The sequence below is a fragment of the Rhea pennata genome, chromosome 3, assembly GCF_028389875.1.
Source record: "Rhea pennata isolate bPtePen1 chromosome 3, bPtePen1.pri, whole genome shotgun sequence".
Lineage (NCBI taxonomy): Eukaryota > Metazoa > Chordata > Aves > Rheiformes > Rheidae > Rhea > Rhea pennata.
The window spans coordinates 3025926-3035855 of NC_084665.1; positions in this window are offsets into that span (position 1 = coordinate 3025926).

A 9930-nucleotide genomic window follows, 5' to 3' on the forward strand; every position below is an offset into this window, starting at 1 on the left:
GCTGTGTGTGCTGCTGTGCTCAAAGAGCCTCCTAAGCAGGGCACTTAGGCAACCATCCCGGCTGCACCAGGAGTGGATCTGCCTGCCGAGGGAGGACGGGCAGCACATCCCTCGGTCCGCGCTCCACTTCCCTGCCTCTTAGGCAAAGCCCGTCCCAGCTTGCTTCTAGGCATGCCTCCGTGCTCAGAAGCCGCCCCACGGCAGGCAGGACACAGCGCGATGCATTCTGGGCACGCAGCGTGCTGCTTCGCATGCTCGAGGCAAACCGAGAGCAGGTGCCTCGCTGGCGCTTCTGTCTGCCGAGACTTAGAGGAGGACAAGCAGGAAGCTTCCCGCCGTGCATGCTGCTGCACGCAACCAGCCTCCAAAGAAAGCAGGGCGCTAAGGCGAGCGCTCTGGGCACCCCAGGAGTGATTCTGCCTGCCGAAGAAAGACACGCAGCCTCTTCCCTGCCTCTTAGGCAAAGCCCGTCCCAGCTTTCTTCTAGGCGTGCCTCCGTGCCCAGAAGCAGCCCCAAGGCAGGCAGGATAGTGCGGGATGTGTTCTGGGCACGCAGCGTGCTTGCTCGCATGCCCAGGGCAAACCGAGAGCAGGTGCCTCACTTGCGCTTCTGTCTGCCGAGACTTAGAGCTGGCCAGCGCGCAGCTTCCTGCTGTGTGTGCTGCTGTACGCAACCAGCCTCCAAAGAAAGGAGGGCGCTAAGGCAAGCGCTCTGGGCACCCCAGGAGTGATTCTGCCTGCCGAGGAAAGACACGCAGCCTCTTCCCTGCCTCTTAGGCAAAGTCTCCTCTCAGTTTGTCGTTGGACACCCGTCCGTGCTAAGTAGCCACCCGGCATGAGGCAGGATACAGCGGGAAGCATTCTGGGCACGCGGAGTGCTGCTTCCCATGCCCGGGGCAAACCGAGAGCAGGTGCCTCACTCGCGCTTCTGTCTGCCGAGACTTAGAGGCGGACAAGCAGGAAGCTTCCCGCCGTGCATGCTGCTGTACGCAACAAGCCTCCAAAGAAAGCAGGGCGCTAAGGCGAGCGCTCTGGGCACCCCAGGAGTGAATCTGCCTGCCGAGGGAGCACATGCAGCCCATCCCTTGTTCCTCTCGCCGCTTCCCTGACTCTTGGGCAAAGGCTCCTCTCAGTTTGCTTTTAGGCGTGCCTCCATGCTCAGAAGCCACCCCGCATCAGGCAGGATACGGCGGGGTGTATTCTGGGCACACAGAGTGCTTCTTTCCAGGGCCAGGGCAAAACCGAGAGCAAGCGCCTCACTTGCGCTTCTAGCTGCCGATGCTTAGAGGCGACCATCGCGCAGCTTCCCGCTGTGTGTGCTGCTGTGCTCAAAGAGCCTCCTAAGCAGGGCACTTAGGCAACCATCCCGGCTGCACCAGGAGTGGATCTGCCTGCCGAGGGAGGACGGGCAGCACATCCCTCGGTCCGCGCTCCACTTCCCTGCCTCTTAGGCAAAGCCCGTCCCAGCTTGCTTCTAGGCGTGCCTCCGTGCTCAGAAGCCGCCCCACGGCAGGCAGGACACAGCGCGATGCATTCTGGGCACGCAGCGTGCTGCTTCGCATGCTCGAGGCAAACCGAGAGCAGGTGCCTCACTCGCGCTTCTGTCTGCCGAGACTTAGAGGAGGACAAGCAGGAAGCTTCCCGCCGTGCATGCTGCTGCACGCAACCAGCCTCCAAAGAAAGCAGGGCGCTAAGGCGAGCGCTCTGGGCACCCCAGGAGTGATTCTGCCTGCCGAAGAAAGACACGCAGCCTCTTCCCTGCCTCTTAGGCAAAGCCCGTCCCAGCTTTCTTCTAGGCGTGCCTCCGTGCTCAGAAGCAGCCCCAAGGCAGGCAGGATAGTGCGGGATACAATCTGGGCACGCAGCGTGCTTGCTTGCATGCCCAGGGCAAACCGAGAGCAGGTGCCTCACTTGCGCGTCTGTCTGCCGAGACTTAGAGCTGGCCCGGGAGCAGCTTCCCGCTGTGTGTGCTGCTGTACGCAACCAGCCTCCAAAGAAAGGAGGGCGCTAAGGCAAGCGCTCTGGGCACCCCAGGAGTGATTCTGCCTGCCGAGGAAAGACACGCAGCCTCTTCCCTGCCTCTTAGGCAAAGCCCGTCCCAGCTTTCTTCTAGGCGTGCCTCCGTGCTCAGAAGCAGCCCCAAGGCAGGCAGGATAGTGCGGGATACAATCTGGGCACGCAGCGTGCTTGCTTGCATGCCCAGGGCAAACCGGGAGCAGGTGCCTCACTTGCGCGTCTGTCTGCCGAGACTTAGAGCTGGCCCGGGAGCAGCTTCCCGCTGTGTGTGCTGCTGTACGCAACCAGCCTCCAAAGAAAGGAGGGCGCTAAGGCAAGCGCTCTGGGCACCCCAGGAGTGATTCTGCCTGCCGAGGAAAGACACGCAGCCTCTTCCCTGCCTCTTAGGCAAAGTCTCCTCTCAGTTTGTCGTTGGACACCCGTCCGTGCTAAGTAGCCACCCGGCATGAGGCAGGATACAGCGGGAAGCATTCTGGGCACGCGGAGTGCAGCTTCCCATGCCCGGGGCAAACCGAGAGCAGGTGCCTCACTCGCGCTTCTGTCTGCCGAGACTTAGAGGCGGACAAGCAGGAAGCTTCCCGCCGTGCATGCTGCTGTACGCAACAAGCCTCCAAAGAAAGCAGGGCGCTAAGGCGAGCGCTCTGGGCACCCCAGGAGTGAATCTGCCTGCCGAGGGAGCACATGCAGCCCATCCCTTGTTCCTCTCGCCGCTTCCCTGACTCTTGGGCAAAGGCTCCTCTCAGTTTGCTTTTAGGCGTGCCTCCATGCTCAGAAGCCACCCCGCATCAGGCAGGATACGGCGGGGTGTATTCTGGGCACACAGAGTGCTTCTTTCCAGGGCCAGGGCAAAACCGAGAGCAAGCGCCTCACTTGCGCTTCTAGCTGCCGATGCTTAGAGGCGACCATCGCGCAGCTTCCCGCTGTGTGTGCTGCTGTGCTCAAAGAGCCTCCTAAGCAGGGCACTTAGGCAACCATCCCGGCTGCACCAGGAGTGGATCTGCCTGCCGAGGGAGGACGGGCAGCACATCCCTCGGTCCGCGCTCCACTTCCCTGCCTCTTAGGCAAAGCCCGTCCCAGCTTGCTTCTAGGCGTGCCTCCGTGCTCAGAAGCCGCCCCACGGCAGGCAGGACACAGCGCGATGCATTCTGGGCACGCAGCGTGCTGCTTCGCATGCTCGAGGCAAACCGAGAGCAGGTGCCTCACTCGCGCTTCTGTCTGCCGAGACTTAGAGGAGGACAAGCAGGAAGCTTCCCGCCGTGCATGCTGCTGCACGCAACCAGCCTCCAAAGAAAGCAGGGCGCTAAGGCGAGCGCTCTGGGCACCCCAGGAGTGATTCTGCCTGCCGAAGAAAGACACGCAGCCTCTTCCCTGCCTCTTAGGCAAAGCCCGTCCCAGCTTTCTTCTAGGCGTGCCTCCGTGCTCAGAAGCAGCCCCAAGGCAGGCAGGATAGTGCGGGATACAATCTGGGCACGCAGCGTGCTTGCTTGCATGCCCAGGGCAAACCGAGAGCAGGTGCCTCACTTGCGCGTCTGTCTGCCGAGACTTAGAGCTGGCCCGGGAGCAGCTTCCCGCTGTGTGTGCTGCTGTACGCAACCAGCCTCCAAAGAAAGGAGGGCGCTAAGGCAAGCGCTCTGGGCACCCCAGGAGTGATTCTGCCTGCCGAGGAAAGACACGCAGCCTCTTCCCTGCCTCTTAGGCAAAGCCCGTCCCAGCTTTCTTCTAGGCGTGCCTCCGTGCTCAGAAGCAGCCCCAAGGCAGGCAGGATAGTGCGGGATACAATCTGGGCACGCAGCGTGCTTGCTTGCATGCCCAGGGCAAACCGGGAGCAGGTGCCTCACTTGCGCGTCTGTCTGCCGAGACTTAGAGCTGGCCCGGGAGCAGCTTCCCGCTGTGTGTGCTGCTGTACGCAACCAGCCTCCAAAGAAAGGAGGGCGCTAAGGCAAGCGCTCTGGGCACCCCAGGAGTGATTCTGCCTGCCGAGGAAAGACACGCAGCCTCTTCCCTGCCTCTTAGGCAAAGTCTCCTCTCAGTTTGTCGTTGGACACCCGTCCGTGCTAAGTAGCCACCCGGCATGAGGCAGGATACAGCGGGAAGCATTCTGGGCACGCGGAGTGCAGCTTCCCATGCCCGGGGCAAACCGAGAGCAGGTGCCTCACTCGCGCTTCTGTCTGCCGAGACTTAGAGGCGGACAAGCAGGAAGCTTCCCGCCGTGCATGCTGCTGTACGCAACAAGCCTCCAAAGAAAGCAGGGCGCTAAGGCGAGCGCTCTGGGCACCCCAGGAGTGAATCTGCCTGCCGAGGGAGCACATGCAGCCCATCCCTTGTTCCTCTCGCCGCTTCCCTGACTTTTGGGCAAAGGCTCCTCTTAGTTTGCTTTTAGGCGTGCCTCCATGCTCAGAAGCCACCCCGCATCAGGCAGGATACGGCGGGGTGTATTCTGGGCACACAGAGTGCTTCTTTCCAGGGCCAGGGCAAAACCGAGAGCAAGCGCCTCACTTGCGCTTCTAGCTGCCGATGCTTAGAGGCGACCATCGCGCAGCTTCCCGCTGTGTGTGCTGCTGTGCTCAAAGAGCCTCCTAAGCAGGGCACTTAGGCAACCATCCCGGCTGCACCAGGAGTGGATCTGCCTGCCGAGGGAGGACGGGCAGCACATCCCTCGGTCCGCGCTCCACTTCCCTGCCTCTTAGGCAAAGCCCGTCCCAGCTTGCTTCTAGGCGTGCCTCCGTGCTCAGAAGCCGCCCCACGGCAGGCAGGACACAGCGCGATGCATTCTGGGCACGCAGCGTGCTGCTTCGCATGCTCGAGGCAAACCGAGAGCAGGTGCCTCACTCGCGCTTCTGTCTGCCGAGACTTAGAGGAGGACAAGCAGGAAGCTTCCCGCCGTGCATGCTGCTGCACGCAACCAGCCTCCAAAGAAAGCAGGGCGCTAAGGCGAGCGCTCTGGGCACCCCAGGAGTGATTCTGCCTGCCGAAGAAAGACACGCAGCCTCTTCCCTGCCTCTTAGGCAAAGCCCGTCCCAGCTTTCTTCTAGGCGTGCCTCCGTGCTCAGAAGCAGCCCCAAGGCAGGCAGGATAGTGCGGGATACAATCTGGGCACGCAGCGTGCTTGCTCGCATGCCCAGGGCAAACCGAGAGCAGGTGCCTCACTTGCGCTTCTGTCTGCCGAGACTTAGAGCTGGCCAGCGCGCAGCTTCCTGCTGTGTGTGCTGCTGTACGCAACCAGCCTCCAAAGAAAGGAGGGCGCTAAGGCAAGCGCTCTGGGCACCCCAGGAGTGATTCTGCCTGCCGAGGAAAGACACGCAGCCTCTTCCCTGCCTCTTAGGCAAAGTCTCCTCTCAGTTTGTCGTTGGACACCCGTCCGTGCTAAGTAGCCACCCGGCATGAGGCAGGATACAGCGGGAAGCATTCTGGGCACGCGGAGTGCTGCTTCCCATGCCCGGGGCAAACCGAGAGCAGGTGCCTCACTCGCGCTTCTGTCTGCCGAGACTTAGAGGCGGACAAGCAGGAAGCTTCCCGCCGTGCATGCTGCTGTACGCAACAAGCCTCCAAAGAAAGCAGGGCGCTAAGGCGAGCGCTCTGGGCACCCCAGGAGTGAATCTGCCTGCCGAGGGAGCACATGCAGCCCATCCCTTGTTCCTCTCGCCGCTTCCCTGACTCTTGGGCAAAGGCTCCTCTCAGTTTGCTTTTAGGCGTGCCTCCATGCTCAGAAGCCACCCCGCATCAGGCAGGATACGGCGGGGTGTATTCTGGGCACACAGAGTGCTTCTTTCCAGGGCCAGGGCAAAACCGAGAGCAAGCGCCTCACTTGCGCTTCTAGCTGCCGATGCTTAGAGGCGACCATCGCGCAGCTTCCCGCTGTGTGTGCTGCTGTGCTCAAAGAGCCTCCTAAGCAGGGCACTTAGGCAACCATCCCGGCTGCACCAGGAGTGGATCTGCCTGCCGAGGGAGGACGGGCAGCACATCCCTCGGTCCGCGCTCCACTTCCCTGCCTCTTAGGCAAAGCCCGTCCCAGCTTGCTTCTAGGCGTGCCTCCGTGCTCAGAAGCCGCCCCACGGCAGGCAGGACACAGCGCGATGCATTCTGGGCACGCAGCGTGCTGCTTCGCATGCTCGAGGCAAACCGAGAGCAGGTGCCTCACTCGCGCTTCTGTCTGCCGAGACTTAGAGGAGGACAAGCAGGAAGCTTCCCGCCGTGCATGCTGCTGCACGCAACCAGCCTCCAAAGAAAGCAGGGCGCTAAGGCGAGCGCTCTGGGCACCCCAGGAGTGATTCTGCCTGCCGAAGAAAGACACGCAGCCTCTTCCCTGCCTCTTAGGCAAAGCCCGTCCCAGCTTTCTTCTAGGCGTGCCTCCGTGCTCAGAAGCAGCCCCAAGGCAGGCAGGATAGTGCGGGATACAATCTGGGCACGCAGCGTGCTTGCTTGCATGCCCAGGGCAAACCGAGAGCAGGTGCCTCACTTGCGCTTCTGTCTGCCGAGACTTAGAGCTGGCCCGCGCGCAGCTTCCTGCTGTGTGTGCTGCTGTACGCAACCAGCCTCCAAAGAAAGGAGGGCGCTAAGGCAAGCGCTCTGGGCACCCCAGGAGTGATTCTGCCTGCCGAGGAAAGACACGCAGCCTCTTCCCTGCCTCTTAGGCAAAGTCTCCTCTCAGTTTGTCGTTGGACACCCGTCCGTGCTAAGTAGCCACCCGGCATGAGGCAGGATACAGCGGGAAGCATTCTGGGCACGCGGAGTGCTGCTTCCCATGCCCGGGGCAAACCGAGAGCAGGTGCCTCACTCGCGCTTCTGTCTGCCGAGACTTAGAGGCGGACAAGCAGGAAGCTTCCCGCCGTGCATGCTGCTGTACGCAACAAGCCTCCAAAGAAAGCAGGGCGCTAAGGCGAGCGCTCTGGGCACCCCAGGAGTGAATCTGCCTGCCGAGGGAGCACATGCAGCCCATCCCTTGCTCCTCTCGCCGCTTCCCTGACTCTTGGGCAAAGGCTCCTCTCAGTTTGCTTTTAGGCGTGCCTCCATGCTCAGAAGCCACCCCGCATCAGGCAGGATACGGCGGGGTGTATTCTGGGCACACAGAGTGCTTCTTTCCAGGGCCAGGGCAAAACCGAGAGCAAGCGCCTCACTTGCGCTTCTAGCTGCCGATGCTTAGAGGCGACCATCGCGCAGCTTCCCGCTGTGTGTGCTGCTGTGCTCAAAGAGCCTCCTAAGCAGGGCACTTAGGCAACCATCCCGGCTGCACCAGGAGTGGATCTGCCTGCCGAGGGAGGACGGGCAGCACATCCCTCGGTCCGCCCTCCACTTCCCTGACTCTTAGGCAAAGCCCGTCCCAGCTTGCTTCTAGGCGTGCCTCCGTGCTCAGAAGCAGCCCCAAGGCAGGCAGGATAGTGCGGGATACATTCTGGGCACGCAGCGTGCTTGCTTGCATGCCCAGGGCAAACCGAGAGCAGGTGCCTCACTTGCGCTTCTGTCTGCCGAGACTTAGAGCTGGCCCGCGCGCAGCTTCCTGCTGTGTGTGCTGCTGTACGCAACCAGCCTCCAAAGAAAGCAGGGCGCTAAGGCGAGCGCTCTGGGCACCCCGGGAGTAATTCTGCCTGCCGAGGAAAGACACGCAGCCACTTCCCTGCCTCTTAGGCAAAGTCTCCTCTCAGTTTGTTGTTGGACACCCGTCCGTGCTAAGAAGCCACCCGGCATGAGGCAGGATACAGCGGGAAGCATTCTGGGCACGCGGAGTGCTGCTTCCCATGCCCGGGGCAAACCGAGAGCAGGTGCCTCACTCGCGCTTCTGTCTGCCGAGACTTAGAGGCGGACAAGCAGGAAGCTTCCCGCCGTGCGTGCTGCTGTACGCAACCAGCCTCCAAAGAAAGCAGGGCGCTAAGGCGAGCACCCTGGGCACCCCAGGAGTGATTCTGCCTGCCGAGGGAATACACACAGCCTCTTCCCTGCCTCTTAGGCAAAGTCTCCTCTCAGATTGCTTTTAGGTGTGCCTGCATGCTCAGAAGCAGCCCCAAGGCAGGCAGGATAGTGCGGGATGTGTTCTGGGCACGCAGCGTGCTTGCTCGCATGCCCAGGGCAAACCGAGAGCAGGTGCCTCACTTGCGCTTCTGTCTGCCGAGACTTGGAGCTGGCCAGCGCGCAGCTTCCCGCTGTGTGTGCTGCTGCACGCAACCAGCCTCCAAAGAAAGGAGGGCGCTAAGGCGAGCGCTCTGGGCACCCCAGGAGTGAATCTGCCTGCCGAGGGAATACACAGAGCCTCTTCCCTGCCTCTTAAGCAAAGTCTCTCTCTGCTTTCATATGTCTGCTACTGAATACAGTTTAGGTTCTTCTTTGCTCTTTCTGAACTCTAAAAAGTGTTATCCTATCCTTCTTTCTGGAATACAGAGGTTTTAGAACTGCACCCTGGCCTATGAACCTGCCACATGCTGGGGTTTTCCCCATCTTTACTCTAAAGAACTCCCATACCTTTGCAGTTCAACTGCTAGCAAGACGGTTTTGGTTTTGTTTAGAGGAAACTCACTCTTCTTGTTCAAGTGTTGTCTTTTCCAGAGTCTTCTAATTGCAAATAAATCTAAACCTTCTTCCCCTAAGGCGTTGTAAACCAAACAAGTATCTTTGCTCATATAAAACTGGGCATATTTCTGAGAATGCTACTCGAGAGGGTCTTTCATTTTAGCATCTTACTAACTTGTTTCATTTTGAGCTCCCATGCCTCTACCTGTGGGATTGGTACACAGACCAGTCAGCTACCACTCAGCACTCCTTAAAGGATGAGGAAGGAAAACGAGCACCTGGAAGGGTTACCTGAGTCTCATACACACCCTCAACGTCTGGAGCAGACAAATCTGCACTGATTTCATTGACGTGCTCTTGGTACATGTCTTCAGGGACTGAGTAGTCGTAGAGATTGTAAACTAAGTTTGAGCAAGATTCAGTTCACCTGCCAGGAAAACAGACACACTTAGCAGGGCACCTTGCTTCAGGCCGTGCTCCTCCCAACAGCAGGGGAATCTTAAAGGGCAGTAAGGAGTTGTAGTTTGAGCCAGCCTTATGTTTCCAGAAACATGCTGACTCAGGAAGCAATGCAGCTGCTGGTGCTGGTCATTCCTAAGGCAGTTAGCGGGATTTATGCTTTGTCCACATTGCAGTAACTGTCAACCTGCTTTCTGGTCAGGCTGAGGTTAGCAGCAGGCAAAAGGGACTGCATTAAGGTGCATTAGCAGGGCTGGACAGGGAGGTCTTGTGAGGTAAACTGTCCGTAATATCTGCCCGCAGTGGCTAGAACAACTTATATGAATTCAACCAGCTGTTTTCCCTTGTAGAAGCAGCAGGGTCAAAAACATGACCCCCACCTTCCTGTAGACAGCTCCCTCCTCAGGTTTTGCAACGCGCTGATTGACATAGAACACTCTTGGGATGCTCAGCTTGATACAATGCAGGTCACTTCCGATCACTGCCCACAGCCTGAACAAGCCAGGCTGGCTGCTCTCAGCAATCTGCAGGACAGGGTGATTTAAGTTAGCTTTGCTGGAGAGATGCAACCCATTCTTAGCTCTTACATACAGGCCATGGAGCACTTCTAGGATCTTCAAAGGCTGTACTACCTTTGTCTTTGTTCTCCTAATAAGGAGCAATTGGTGACCACAAAGACAGCAGTGGACCCAAAGATTCATTGCTCTCAGCTCCGGCATCTTCTCATCCTGCTATTGTCCTACAGGTATGGTGAAAAAAATTGTCCTGTCAGAGGAAAGAGCATGAACAAAGACAGCTCTGACTGATCTGCAGGCAGCACATTGCATTGTGGCTTCTGAAGGGAAGAGGATACCTGGTAAAGGTTCAAACACATCTCTTAGCTTTGGGCTAGCATTAGCCAACAAATTCATGCCATTGTCTGACTCTGGCCAAAGCATGAGCACATGCTGGATTAGG